Raw genomic sequence first — 15838 nt, 5'->3', positions numbered from 1 at the left:
CAGAGCCTCGAGCCTGTTTTGGATTCTGTGTCTCCCTCTCTCTCTTCCCCTCCCCTGTTCATGCTCTGTCTCTCTCTGTCTCAAAAATAAATAAACGTTAAAAAAATTTAAAAAATAAAATTAAATTAAAAAATATAAAAAATAAAACCCACCTCACATGCTTATAAAGTCGGAGAGAACAGATGAGCAAAAGGTTACAGAAGGTATAGCATATAAACTTACATATGTGTGTGTGTGTGTGTGTGTGTGTACATACAACTTTTTAAAAAATATTTTTATTTATTTTTGAGAGAGAGAGAGAGAGAGCACGAGGTGGGGAGGGGCAGAGAGACAGGGAGACACAGAATCTGAAGCAGGCTCCAGGCTCTGAGCTGTCAGCACACGGCTGACATGGGGCTTGAACTCGTGAACTGTGAGATCATGACCTGAGCTGGAGCCAGACGCTTAACTGACTGAGCCACCCAGGCATCCCTGTATGTACAACTTTTTTAATGTTTTCCAATTGCATGAAAGAGAAGTGTAGATTGACCAAGCACCTGAGTAAATTAAGTGATACAGTAAAACCTTGGATTGCAAGTAACTTGTTCTGTGAGTGTTCCACAAGACGAACAAACATGTCTAATAAATTTTAACTTGATAAATGAGTGATATCTTGCAATACGAGTAGTATGTGACGCCGACAGTCACATGATCACAACTGAGCCAATGGTTCTCTCTCTCTCTCTCTCTCTCTCTCTCTCTCTCTCTCCCTCCCACTGAGGGATTGTGGGTGATTGTCAATGCAATGTCACATTTCCACGAAATCCTCAAAAGGAGGCAAAAGCAAGTGTCATTGGATAGGTTCCTTGTTAAAGTTGCACGAAAAGAGAAAGATTCCATTGAGCCAATAGATGGCAGTGATTCCGTTAATGATAGTGAAAGTCGTCCTACGTAATAACCCTCTTCTCTCTTGTCTCCCTCACACCAGCCACGAAGGTTTTCAAAGGTAAGTGCAGGTTAATTTGCTTATTTTTCTTTACATTTTGTATTTTCTTTATTATTTTATATTACATTACAGTGATCATTTTTATATGAATATTTTTGGGTTGTGAAGGAATCACCTGAGTTTCCATCATTTCTTATGGGGAAATTCGCTATGATATACAAGTGCTTTGGATTGCAAGCATGTCCCCAGAACAAATTCTGCTCACAAACCAAAGTGTTACTGTACAGACAATCTAGGTATTTTAGAACAAACATGCCACCCTTGGTTTTAGGGGAAAAGACAGTTGTCTAAATTGTTCAGACCATTTTTCTTCTCTAAGTCTTTGTCATGAAGTCTGCGGAAGACTGACTTTTGTGATTGCAAAGAGGTCAGAAACCAAGTATTATGAGGGAAAAGCAGGAAGAGCAACTGATTATTAAATGTTTACTACATGCTGGCCAATCTGTGAGGTCCTTTACAGAGATATTATTTCACTTCGTCTTCATTACAATCCTGTGAAATACGTATTATTTAATAACATTATACAGCCTAAGCTTATGAGCAAATGTATCATCTGAACTGACTGATACTGAAATTAAAATCTGTCTCACTCTGGGGCTTCATCTGAATTAGAGCCATTCTAGCTCCCCATGAAGGAAACTATGTTTCTCTTTTGTCTCTGCTTGAGGCTTTGGCATTTTTTTAATTTTAATGTTTGATTTATTTTTGAGAGAGAGACAGAGACAGAATGCAAGCAGGGGAGGGGCAGAGAGGTGGGGAGACACAGACTTTGAAGCAGGCTCCAGGCTCTGAGCTGTCAGCCCAGAGCCCGACGTGGGGCTCGAACCCATGAACCATGAGATCTTGACCCGAGCCGAGGTTGGACGCTCAACCTACTGAGCCACTCAGGCGCCCTGAGGCTTTGGCATTTTGCCTTGCTATTAAATGTTGGACCATGTGCTCCAGCTGGTCTGTGGGTCAGTCCCTATGTGGCCCTTCATGAAAGAGCAGACAGTTACTGGAGGGTGACATGGGGGAGCGGTGTGAAAGAAAAGCTCCAAAAGGAGGAGACAAAGAAGCTTCGTGAGTAAAGCACCTATGGGACCCAGTTCTGAAGGGCAGCATTTCTTGGGTAAATGCCCAAGGAATTTTCTTACATTCTCTTACAGGAATTCTCTTACATTCTCTTACATTTTCTTACAGGAAGAAATTTTCTTACATTCTCTGGTCATTCCACTTAGATAAAAACTACCCTTCGGATGTAGCAATGAGCTGTTTTGTAAATTTATCCAATTAGGATTAATGTCTAAAAAGTTGTTTCCTGTCTCCACCCACTCCCTCAGGTGGTTGTTTTGGGGTTAGATACGTTCCAAATAGGCATATAATTTTTGTCATAAAAAGAAGTATTGACTCAGGAAAGTGTCTAATATGCTTCACCAGAATGCTCTAACCCTAGAAGAACTTCACAGCATATTAGCTTAGTTATTAGAAAGTATTTAGAAACACCAATTGGGATGATTTTAACAATAGCATTTTAAAAGTGGAGTAATAGTGATATCTGAAGAGCTGATATTTGTTGAGCCTTCACACAATGAAAAGCACAGTATTACACCTCTTACCCACATTATTTCTTTTGGCTTTTGCAATATCCCTATGAGACAAGCACTGCTAGGATTCTCATTTTCAAATAAGATTAAGTTTGTCATCAATATTTCTCATTGTCAAAATGCTCACCAAAGTGACAAAGGAGGGTAGAGTTGAGGCTAAAGCCATGGAACATTTTCACATATCCACCCCTTCCAGCCTCCCCACTTTTCCAGTGTTCTCCCAAATATCTTATTCCGTCACCCAAGGCAGTCCAAAAATCCATTCATTTGTCCTACTGCTTTGCTGAAATGGATTGCTGACTCCGTATATTTCATGAAATTATCCCCAAAAGAGCCAAAACAAAACAAAACAAACACAGAAAAACCTTAAAAGAGGCAAGTAAAGACAATTAACTGAAAAGGACTTGGGAATGAACCATTACTCCAAGAAAAGGGTATATGCAATTTATGACATTGATTGTGAAACCTAATAATCCAATGGAGAATCCTAATGACCAGACTTGCCCCATAAGCAGTCTCTTTCAAGCAATTCAATAAAATTATTCCACTGGAGTTATACAAAAGACAAGTAAAAAAAGAGATTTTGTTGAGAAATGCAGGATCAGGAGAGTTAGACCAATATGATGAGCCAATATGGTATGTGTCCTTTGGCCAACTCCCTCACCCCTTAGGGCCTGACCCAGCTGAGAGATTTCCTACCAGCATCAACCTTAGAGGTACACAACCTGGGGCAGTGAGGTTAGTACAGAAAGACATTTACAGGATGATAGTGACAAGCTAATTGTTGATGAAATCCAGCTCTAAACTATACCCAGTAATCTACATCATCCTTGGGTTTCCAATATAATATTTGTTCATCTAGCATCTAAGCACAGAAAAGCTGTATCTCAAAATCTCCTTAAAGGGAAAATATTTAGGAGGAAGTTCTATAGCAGGACCCTGTTTCTTTTCCACTGTTGTTGTTACTAATTGGCTATGTTTTATAACATACTTTCTTTGATGAAGACAGTATGAATCATAAAATGATATAAGGAATTTTGTACGATTTAACCTGAGCTATAAGAATCATAATAAATAATAATTATGATACATTTTAGCATCTGTAATGCAGTGGGTAGAGCTGTTCTAGATGCTCTGCTCACTTCATACTTGCACTTGGCTAATCCATCACACGTGGTAAGTGCTTCAGCTCAGCAGTTCTTGGAAGCATGGAGTTGCAACAGTGGTGAAAGACTGTCTCTCTGATGCCAGAGTCAAAGTTAAACCTCAGAAATAACTGCTTCTTTCTCACCAATTCACCAGCAGCCAAATTTTTCCCTCTAAAACTTGTGAGAATGAAATACTTATAGCAGCATATAAATGAATGCAAACATTCAGTGTCTCCTTTATATATGGTTGCTGCAACCAAAGACATATACATAACTGTAGAGCTTGTGCAAAACTTTAGCACAGAAAAAAAGTAAGGAAAAGAGAAGAAAAGGGAAGAGAAGAGGGAAAGGAGGGATGGGAGCTTGGGCAAAAAAAAAAGGAGATAAAAAGACTCTTTTCTCACCCAGCTCGTTTTATGTCTACTTGTGTGATAAATTTACCTACATTACTTACATTTTATCTGTATGGTAACTCTGGAGGTAATCTGAATCACCTTCATTTCTCAGAAGAAGAAATTGGTGCTCAAAATAGTGACATAGGCCACACCACTGAAAAGTGTCAATTCCAGGATTTGATCCTAGGTTGCTATGATTTTAAAAATACCCACTCTCTTTCATTGTATCTCATTACCTCTCTTCCCAAGGGAAGCCTCCTTTAATGCAGCTTTCCATTCTTTACGTGCTGATAACATATCTGAAGCCAATAAGACAGAAGTCTTTTCCTTGATCGCTACATCTGAACAAGAATGAGGTTTATTCTTCTTCTCATCAAAAGAGAGACTGGATGTAGGAGAAAGAAGAGGCAGATGTTAATCCTGTGATTTGGCTTTGTCCCAAACATAGCAGGTATTTCCTAATCCCCCTTCCTAGACAGACACCTTTATCACCATGGACAGTGTATGGAGTGGAAAAATACATCGAACATGATATACCTGTACTTGGTCAATAGAATACAATAGCTCTACCTTTTCATTGAGTACAGATGTCTACTTGAAACCTAAGCACCACATCTTCCTACATTTTTCCTCCTCTTGAAGCAACTATCTATACAGAGTCAAGTCTCCAAGACAACCTTGGGAGTTCCTTGAAGGGCAGGCAGTCTAGGGGTTTAAAAGTACATGGGCTTTCATATCATATCTGGGTTCAAATCCTGGATCCATCATTGATGTGGCCTTGGAAGCACCAATTTATTTTACTTCTCTGATCTTTCTGTGGTTCCTCAGTCTCTTAAATGGGGATAATATCTTATGGAGTTGTTATTAAAATTAAACAAAATGATGTGCATAAAATTCCTAGCATGGTGCTTAAGACATAATAAGAGTCAGTACATTTTTCTTGAATTATTGCTCTGATCCAGCTCAATAAAACTCTACTTTGAGGTAGCTCTAAGGGAATCATTCTGATGGCTCCTATTTGCTACAGGGAAATTTGTCTGGAAGAAAAGAAGCTGTTCAAAGAAGCTGAGAACTTTCTCAAGAAACCTGAGCTATTGAAGTTGTCCCAAACTTGTTTCCTAAGTTCTAAGGCCAGGGAAAACAAAATTTCAGTATATTAAATATGTAATATTTAATCTAGTCTATAAATTCATGTTAGGTCCAATTTGTGATACTGTAGTATAGCACTGGATTATTGCATGTATATATAAAATATTGTTAAATGAATGTGCATGGTGATTTATGAAGATTTTAAAGAGCTTGGACCACAATTTTGAGGAATTTACATCATGATAGAACTTTATACTGTTGTATCTTCACTTTTATAACATATTGTTAAGTCTATACGGCTTATTTAACACCAAGATCTTGGTGAAGAATATAACCTCCAAGAATGACTTCAGACTTTAAACGAACTACTTTTTGACCTACACTGTGACAAAGAGGCTGTGTATTTTACTACATCCTCCATCAAAACCACAGCTACCCCCAGAACCCAACAATTACTGCTCCCCAAACCTATTCCACTTATTAAGGATTGACAGGTGAAAAAAAATGATTGACTAATGTAATGAAGCTAAGTTATCTGTACATTTGCTGAGACAGTCCAAGCTAGAGAGGTTATAGCAGTGACTCTGGGTGAGACCACCAGAAGGTTTAAATCCCACCCCACCACTAATTTAGCAGTGTGGAGCTGAATGAATTCAACTCTCTAAGCCTCCATTTCTACACCTACAAAATCTAACCAAATTCAAAATGGTGATGAGGCCATTCAATTAGATTAGATATTTTGATCAGTGTTTCATCTAATATATAAGAAACGCTCCATACAATAGCTACCAATGCCAGAATACAGACCATTCATTTTCACTTTATAAATCTACCCATGTTTCCTTTCTCCCTTTTTAAAAATCTACATATTTTTCCTTTCACTCTTAGCCCTACAGTGTTACTTGGGTTTGTAAAACCCACTTAAATCTTTTGTGGAAGGAGATCAGGTATTAAGAAAAAAACATGCACAGGTAAATAAATAATATTGAAAATAGTATTTAAGTATAAAAATAATATTACAAATATAAAAATAATATTTTTTTCTATTTCTTTCATCAAAGAACAACTCTTTGAGTATTGAGTTTGTGAAATGTATGTGCAGTGGGGATCATCTGGCACTTTCTACCTTGAATACAGAGTGCTCTTCTCAGGAGAGGACCAGGAGGGTTGTGTGAGGACACTAACGAAATATACTCAGGCACCTTTGGCCTCCAAACCTCTTTTCCCAGATAAGATAAAAAATGTGGGCGCAACATTTCCACTCTAACTGACTCATTTGGCAGAAAAAGATGTCCGGATGCCAGGAGGAATTGGAAGGGGGAAAAAAAAAACTGGCGGAGGAAAAAGGTGCCGGAAGGAGGGGGAGGTAGACGAACCGTGTCACATTTCATCAAGCTATAAAAACACCCATCTTGAGAATTAAAAAGGAGGATGCATTGACCTTCACAGATAAAAACAGGGCCCTGGAAATAGGCTGATTCTTAAAGTATACCTCACACCAAAAAGTGTTAACCATCAAAGTGTTTTTGTAACAAATCACTATGCTGCAATTCAGTTATCTACAGGATAATAACAAAGACTATGTGAACCGACATGGGAAAGCCACTGGTAAAACCTCCAAAACATTCATGTTCAAATATACTAACAAATCCAGAGCTGCGCTTTGATTAGACTGCTGTGAAAAATGATCACAGTACAGTTACACATATGTCCAGAATCATCATATTGTATATATTAATTGTGTGCAGTTTTTGTATACCTATATTTCAAGAAACCTTGAGGGAAAAAAGAAAAATAATCAGAGTAATTGTTTGGTAATTTAATTATGTGAAATAGCTAGCATAGTATGATCTTTTTCTAAGCATCTAATAATTCTAGCTAATTTGTTCCATAATAATTGATCCAGATGAATCGATCTTACAATTGAGGCAAGATGTAAATTGATCTGGACCAATTTTCTTACAGCTCCTGTCATTTATGTAGATGTCCAATTAAAATATTTAATCAACATAGTCCATGCACCTTAGGGTTTTCATCTTTTTAGGTCTGGCCATTCGGAAATGGAGTCTATGCCCAGAATACATAAACGTGACAAGGGACAGCATACTCTTCCAGCTATTTGAGTCTCAAATACACTGTCTGACACTTTTACAGGGAAGATGAGTAATGGAATGCTAAATGAGGTTTAAGTACCTAGAAAGTTTATGTCAAAGAAGAATAAAAAGGCAGGTTTATGGGGTATATCATACCTTTTAGGTAGTTGAAAAATGATTACTCACTACCAAGGAAGTACACGGCACACTGCCAACATTGCAGGGCAGGAAACAAACATGGTTTGTCCTCAGAGCCATCATATATGGTTCAGAGCCACCAAAATTCAGGCATACAAATAAAAACAAGTGCATGTCGTGAGCTTTATGATGAAAATATTAGTTATGAAAACATAAGGAAATTTTTCATAATCATTATTGCTGTTTCAACCTTCTTCTCTCTGTAAAGGGAGGGAGCTGTCTTTGGTCCTGTAGGTCTCTTCCAGCATTAATACTTTGAGATAATATGTTTATAAAAATATTTATTTCACTATTTTTTAGCAGAGACCTAGGAGAACTTTGTCTTTAATAAGTTAGGCTCTTATGCCAAAGAGCGCAAAGGCTTTTGAACAAATGCCTCGGTTCAGTAGGACAAAGATATTCTTGCTGATTAGCAACTGGAGAAACAGAATACCAAAAACTAAAGAAAAGAAGATGTGTTTTAATCAGTTTTCTCTCACTTGATCCTGCATTCTTAGAATGGGTACAATTACACTAACATGCTTTTTGGGGGGTTATTATTTTGTTTAATTAATAAATATATTTGATTACAAAGTTTTTCAATCTGCCACCATCACACTCTAACTTACATGAAATAATCAAATGTGAAATCTCAGTCAACTAAAGAAAAGAACAAAAACTAAAACATTACGGCACATGTTAGTTACAGCTGTCCTAAGTATGATGAAATTTCACTTCTACTCTTACCTCTTTCTTGCTCTTTTGCCTCACATTTCTGTTATCTGCATGCCTGCAAGAGAGCAAAGATTAAATAAGATAAAATTAAATGACACATGTAAAGCCTTCAATAAATAATAGCTTTGTGACCATTGCCTATGATTATTATCATTACTTATGCATTTTATTTTTTCCGCCATTCTTCACTCTCAAAGGTGGCCCTACTTTTGTAAAGCTTCCCAAAGTATATGTGTTGTGAGAGCACTTGAGAATATTTGGGGATGCATACAGACAATACATATATAATTTAATAATCAGATATTTACATTAAAGTATATTTGAAAATTATATAGCCAGCACATCAACCTGGTGATTTTAAAGATACTATTTTTTAATGTTCATTTATTTTTTTTTTTTTTTGAGAGAGAGAACGTGTGTAAGAGCAGGGGAAGGGCAGAAAGAGGGATAGTGAGAACCCCAAGCCAACTCCACACAGTCAGTGCAGAGCCCGACATGGAACTTGATCCCATGAACCATGAGATCATGACCTGAGCCAAAATCAAAGAGCCGGATGCTTAACCAACTGAGCCACCCAGGCGCCCTAAATGATATTATTATTAAATAAATTTAATTAAGCTGAAATAGTAGTATATTTACAGAGTCATAACAGCATAGGTGGTATGTGATATAGCAAAAATTATGAAGATGGTATGTGAACAGCTGAAGTTCGGGAAGCAATTAACTAAAGCACCAAATATTTGCTTTCACAGTCTAAGGAGTAGAGAAGTAGTGTCACATTTTGAAAGAGGCAAATGTTTTACCTCCTAAATTATAAGTTACTTAAGGGGAAATTCAGTCTCCACCTAGGTGAGTAGTAATATGTGCTCAACAACTGAATGCTGCATAGATTTGAAGATCATTGAAACTGTATGTATGTGTACATGTGTGTGCATATAATGGCAAAGTGGCTATTGGACACAGTGGAGTTGGGGTACAACAGGGAGGGTGGGGTTTACTCTGAACTCACAATGACAGATGAGTTGGTCTTCATTTTATGTGTTGAAATCTATAAATACATTTCTATGCTATATTTCCAAAGAACATTTGTGCTCTTTCTGCTTTTTAAAGACAGAAATACTACGTGGCAATGAGAAAGAATGAAATATGGCCTTTTGTAGCAACATGGATGGAACTGGAGAGTGTGATGCTAAGTGAAATAAGCCATACAGAGAAAGACAGATACCATATGGTTTCACTCTTAGGTGGATCCTGAGAAACTTAACAGAAACCCATGGGGGAGGGGAAGGAAAAAAAAAAAAAAAAAAAAAAAAGAGGTTAGAGTGGGAGAGAGCCAAAGCATAAGAGACTGTTAAAAACTGAGAACAAACTGGGGCGCCTGGGTGGCTCAGTCGGTTGAGCATCCGACTTGGGTCCAGGACATGATCTCACAGCTTGTGAGTTCAAGCCCCATGTCGGGCTCTGTGCTGACAGCTCAGAGCCTGGAACCTGCTTTGGATTCTGTGTCTCCCTCTGTCTCTGCCCCTAACCCACTCGCATCTTGTCTCTGTCTCTCTCAAAAATAAATAAACATTAAAAAAATTAAAAAAAAAAACAAAAACAAAAAACTGAGAACAAACTGAGGGTTGATGGGGGGTGGGAGGGAGGGGAGGGTGGGTGATGGGTATTGAGGAGGGCACCTTTTGGGATGAGCACTGGGTGTTGTATGGAAACCAATTTGACAATAAATTTCATATATTAAAAAAAAATTAAAAAATAAAGACAGAAATAAAGATTTAGATTACTGAGCTCTGTCAATAGTAAAATTTCCCACTGACTATTATAATTATTCATTTATAAGTTCTAAAAGGCAGGAAATGTCTGGCTCACTATTGTATTTCTAGAGCCCAAGACAGTGCCTGACACATTATAGGTTTTCACTAAATATTTGTTGAATGAATGAATTTATAAATGAATGCTTTAGTCTCCAGAAGCAGAAGAAGGAGTTTGGGGGAGGAAATAAGAAAGAGAACTTTTGAGACCCAAAGTCAAGCCATTTATTTCATAGCCTCTTCTGCGTACCAAGCCCAGCAATGAGACAGCCAAGCGGTGATCTCACCTGCAGAACCTGCTGGGCCAGTCCAGTGAGCAAGTGAGGTGAGTCCTTACCACTCATGTGTCAAACACAGTCAACCTGGCTAATAGATTCTCAGAAGTACACTGTGATTGCTCTCTCTATCCAAATTGGCCCTGGTGCACTGCATCTAATTATCCACCATGGAATTTGGCCAGTACAATGAGATTATGGTATATTGAGAAATTTGAACTTTAACCACACATAAATAAAAGCACAGGGATCAGGGCCACTCCTTATTACTTCTGTGTGATTCTCAAAACAAAAAAAAAATTTTTTTTTCGAAAACAAAAAAAGTTGCTTAGGAGTCTGTGAGTTTTCAACTAGAGGGAAATACAAGTCACATTGATTCAACTTTTAATGTAAACTCTCTTTCAAATGCTTTTAAAATAATTTAAATTTATTGGATAATAATATCTGGAATCTAAATAAAACTCAGTACCCTGTGTTAATCTTCAAAAAAAAACAAAACTCGTTAGATGCAGAGAAAGATACAAAATAAGTAAAATACAGTCCCCGGTGCTGACTTTTTCAGTCAGATTTCAACTGAAGTAGTTCAAAGCCCTAAGAAAATGTTCTCCTTTATCTCTCAGCAATAGATGCAGGAAGGTTAATTCTTTCCAATTTACAGTAGAAGGTCACCATGCACATTATCACATGTCCATGCAGTCTTAATTTTCCTTTTTAAGCAAATTTTCCCGGCAAAGAAAAATGGTCTCAGGGTTATATGCTATGTGGTATTCTCAAGCTTTCTGGGTACAGCTGGGCAAAGTCCTCTCCATAAGCAAACCAGAGGCTGATCAGAGTTTTCTTCACTTTAAAAAATGGCTTACAGTAGGATCCCAACAGCTAGACAATTTCCACAGTGCATTACACTTTTGCCCACAAGTCTTCACGATCATGCCTACTGAAGAGGGTCAGGTACACGTGTAATATTTATTCTCCTCACCATCTCAGAACTGACCTGTTGCCTTTAATCTTCTCTCATTTCCTTTCCTCCCAATATATCCCTTTTTTCTTGCACTGAAGGACACCACTTTGCAACATGCCTTCTTATCTCTGTCTTATGTCTTATACCATCAACGTCTCTGGTACATTTGTTATCTGTTTTCATGGGAATTTCTGCCTTGACAGAGAGCTGTTTAATGGGAGAGAGGGAGTGGTATAAAACCACAGGAGCGACTAGAAAAGTCACAAAGAGCAAAGCTGATTTTATTGGCAGTGAGAAATGATAGATAGAATGCTGGGTGGAAATCAGAAAACCTAGGTTTTGGTTCTGGCACCAATGATTACTTTGTGGCCTTGGAATTCAGGGAACTTCTTGAGAATTTCAGTTTCCTCATCTACGCAATTGGCATGCTCATTTGGAACGCCTCGGTGGCTCATTCGGTTAAGCATCTGACTCTTGATCTCAGCTCAGGTCTTGATCTCAGGCTCATGAGTTCAAGCTCCACGTTGGACCCCATGCTGGGTGTAGAGCCTACTTAAATATATATATATATATATATATATATATATATATATATATATACATACACACACACACACACACACACACACACACACACACATACATATAATAATTAGCCTGCTCTTCACGGCCCTGTCTACCTAACAGAATTGACAATACAATTTAAGCAGACTGCAGGAGCTTTATGCTGCATTAATTTACAAACTGTATGTCTCTGTAGCACATGAGATGTGGTAGTTGAGGATGTTAGACACCCAGATGCAAAGGAGGCACTCATGCACACCAACTGTCCCCAGCCTCATGTCTACTCTTGCTTGGACTGGACTAACTTAGGAAAATTTTGCAGTTCATTCCTCAGGGTACAAGAAATTCATACATATGAACAATCCTACCACCTTTAGATCTAGTCCAGAGAGTTAGCTTCATAAAGCTTCTCCCAAGCCTGCTTTATGGACCTGGTGCTGACCATGATCTCCTTTCAACCTGTAAGTACTGTCCGCACCCCCAGCTGCAGTCTGGCTCTTGTGAGCATCTGGACTAGACAAGAACTGAGTAGGGCGATGGCTCTGGTATTAGACTGGCTTCGGTTCAGACACTGGCTCTATAATGAAGTAGCTTTGACACCTTAAACTTGTTATTTAATTTCTCTGAGACTCCATTTCCTAACTTGTATGGAGAAGACACTAATAGCTACATTGTAAAGAGATGGAACAAATAAAAAACAATAAAGCTTTATTAGAGCCCAAGAGCTAAAAGTAATAGACATCACAAATATGGATAATTAGAATTGTCCAGATATTTAAGTTGTAGTCTTTTAAAAATAAAAGATTTTTGGGGCACCTGGGTGGCTCAGTCAGTTGAGCATCTGACTTCAGCTCAGGTCATGATCTCACTGTTCATGAGTTGGAGCCCCACAACAGGATCTGTGCTAACAGCTCAGAGCCTGGAGCCTGCTTCAGATTCTGTGTCTCCCTCTCTCTCTCAAAAGGTGGTTGAGGGCCCCCACTCACACTCTGTCTCTCTCTCTCTCTCAAAAATAAATAAACATTAATAAAAAAAATCTTTTAATAAAAGATTTTAAAGATTGCGATTAAAATAAGACACATTTGTGCCTTCTTTGAGCTCAGAGCTCTTGAATAGATTATCAAATCTGCACTGGTACAGTAATTAAGCCTAACAAGTACTTAATTACTTTTTAATAATTAAATAAGTAAATAATTGAATGAATGAGTTGAGTGAGTGAGTGAATGAATAAATGAATGAATGAATTCTACTGAAGTTGTTTGGAGAAATGTTCAATTTCACATCTCTCCTCTAGGTGGCGAACTGAAACATCCTACGGTGTATTGCGTTTCCTGTGTCTTCCACAATTGACATGAAAACTGTACTAAAAAAAATCTATGATTTAATGTCTGTCATGATATAGAAGTAAGAAACCATTAGTGTATTTTTTCCCAAAGTTATCTCTTTATTGTTACATCTTTATGCTTCTTGTCAAGAAAAAATTGTTTATAGAAAGTCATTAAGAAATATGATTGTGTAAGTACTCTAAAGAAACTGAATTGTGCAAGAGACTTTTCAAAGCACTTCTGCAAGCTTGCTGTGAGTTCTTTCCATTTCGTGGTGCACTCTTAGGAAAACACTGTTTTGTCCAAAGTTTTTTATTTTCCTAGAGTGTTCATTCTCCTCTAAATATGGGGAAGAATAAAAATAATTCTCCTAACAATGACTTTTTTTAAACTAAGTGTCAAATATGTATTTTTTTCTTCTAGATTCACTGTGACAGTGACAGATAAAATTAAATAAGAGCTGAATGCATTATCCTGTAAATTGAGTAGAGAAGAACAATCACATGAGATAAATTAGTCCAAATACATTGCTTTAATTTTCCTTCAAGTCAGGATATGAGTTCCCTGAATGATTTAAATAATGTCCCCCAATCCCACTTCCCTTTGTGATGACATAGTCTATATTTTCTTATACAGGAAATATGACTCGAAAATATCTTAGAGTGCCATGAAAGCTGAAGGACAAAGCTAAAATCCACCTAAGAGCACACCAAACAGGATCAACAAGAATTGAAGATGCCTGTCCTATTTCAAAAGCAAGGGGAGGAGGTGAGTAAAAAGAACAATGACATGTTATAGCCCAAGAGCTAAAATTAAATGCATGTAAACAATTCTTGTTGGAACTAGAAGCCAATGTAGATTAGCCAAACCAGGTAAAGAGTTCTTTCTTGCCAAAACATGCCAGGAGAAGAGTCACCTAGCATTGAGACATGGCTACTGACAGAAATGAGGTTAATACTGGCCGATCACAGGGGATTCTGAACTTGCATGGCAGCTCTTAAAAGGTGGTATATACCTAAAGCCCATATTTCTTTTTTATCCTATCCAAAAAGCTGAAAGCCACTTCGTTCAGATACCGGAATCTGAGTGAGAATTGTAGCTTATGTGTAAATATTTCTCCAACACACATTTCTTAAGCAACAACTCTGAGCCAGGCCCTTGAATAATACAGAGATGAATAAGGCATGGTCCCTGCCCTCAGACATGTACACACATAATTATATGAGATTAATCAAGGGAGAGGGAGAGAAAAAAAAGGAGCTAAGGCCAAACTAAGGCCAACTAAGGTATGTTGATGTGAGAGTATGGAAGGTCCCATTCCACAGTTAGGTTAGTGGCAACTTGTCTGACCAGAATCCAAACATAGCAGTAGTTTTTGCTGAATTTCTAGTTAAACCCATCCTTCTGGGACTTTGATGCAGCTAAAGCTATGGAAACAGACCTGGAAATAGGGAGATATAAGCACCTAAAAAAACCTTTCCAAAGGCATCACAGGCTTGTTTCATAAGATCATTCCCAAAGGTATGCAAGAAGCCAGAGGAGTTACAGAAGAAAACACCATCCATTTAATCAGCATATTATTCCTAACTTTGTCATGAGCATGCAACCCTAAACCTTTCTAAGTAAACTAAGTATAATCATTAATAGAGGAGTATAAATAAATCATAGAATATCGCATATAGTAATTTTAAGAGAATGATGTGGCTCTAGAATAGAAACGTCTCCATGTGTACAAAAATGAAAGAAAACAGCCAGGAGGAGACAATTTGGGCTATAAACTTGCCTTGCGACTTGATATAATTTAGTCTTTTTCTGAAGGTTAAGTAAAAGCAGAAAATGACGCAAATATCTTAATAAAGTATGAAATATGATGTATTCTTTACTTATCACTATTATGTTATGCCTCCAGAATCATGATGGTTTAAAATGAATTTTGTATTTAAAATGTTTTTGAAAAAAAAAATAATTAAAAAAAATAAAAAATAAAATAAAATGTTTTTGGTGTTTGGATTGTTATTTTACCTACAAAAAACACATTTTGTCTTGAAATGCAGTGTGTGAAGATTTTTAATACGGTCCCTAAATATTACTAGGTTGTTTTCGCCCCTTTCTCTATAGCCACTTTTGCAAGCTAACACATATTTAAAGTCTTTAGTCCAAATAGCCCGTGCACACTTCAATTTCAATTCGAAGAGAGAAAAGTAAATTTTGACCTAACTTGTATTATTAATTTGATCCTATCCCCATATCAGCCCAAGGCAGATCTGTTATCGTTTGTCTTTCTTCTTCATTACAAGAAAAGAAAAAGAAAAGGAGAAAAGTTGGAAAGCGGCTCGGTACAAGAAAGAAAGGACTGACCACCCTTTCCGATAGCAGGAACTGAAAGTTGTCTGTTACCTGTAACCCTTCGGTTTATGGTAAGACAATAACCCAGGCCCTGTGGCTTCTGCTTTACTGTGATTGTTCCATCTTTTCCCTTAGTGAAAAATTCTCTTTGAGTAAGTTCTCTTCAATGACTCAAGCCCTCTAGATATGGTAATAGTTTCCTCCCTAGGGAAATTTTTGAATACAAAAGCCAGAGTCTTCCTTCTTTGAGCCAAACTCCCCTCTAGAAATGAGGCAGAACATCACAGAAAGAAAGCTCCTGTGGCCTGCTGAGGATGCGGGGCACAGCCCCACAGCTCCAATCAGCCAGTG

The 15838-nt window shown here is 37.6% G+C and overlaps 1 long non-coding RNA gene across 1 annotated transcript; it reads left to right on the top strand.

Moving 5' to 3' along the window:
* Window positions 1-902: 902 nt before the first annotated feature.
* Window positions 903-15476, top strand: LOC132663441 (uncharacterized). Its single transcript, XR_009603048.2, has 3 exons — window positions 903-985; window positions 13778-13909; window positions 15394-15476. It is a non-coding gene; the product is annotated as an uncharacterized LOC132663441 (long non-coding RNA).
* The last annotated feature ends 362 nt before the right edge of the window (window positions 15477-15838 follow it).

The sequence above is a fragment of the Panthera onca genome, chromosome D4 (assembly GCF_046562875.1).
Source record: "Panthera onca isolate mPanOnc1 chromosome D4, mPanOnc1 haplotype 2, whole genome shotgun sequence".
In the NCBI taxonomy this organism is placed as follows: domain Eukaryota; kingdom Metazoa; phylum Chordata; class Mammalia; order Carnivora; family Felidae; genus Panthera; species Panthera onca.
This window is presented reverse-complemented; position numbering and strand designations above follow the sequence as displayed.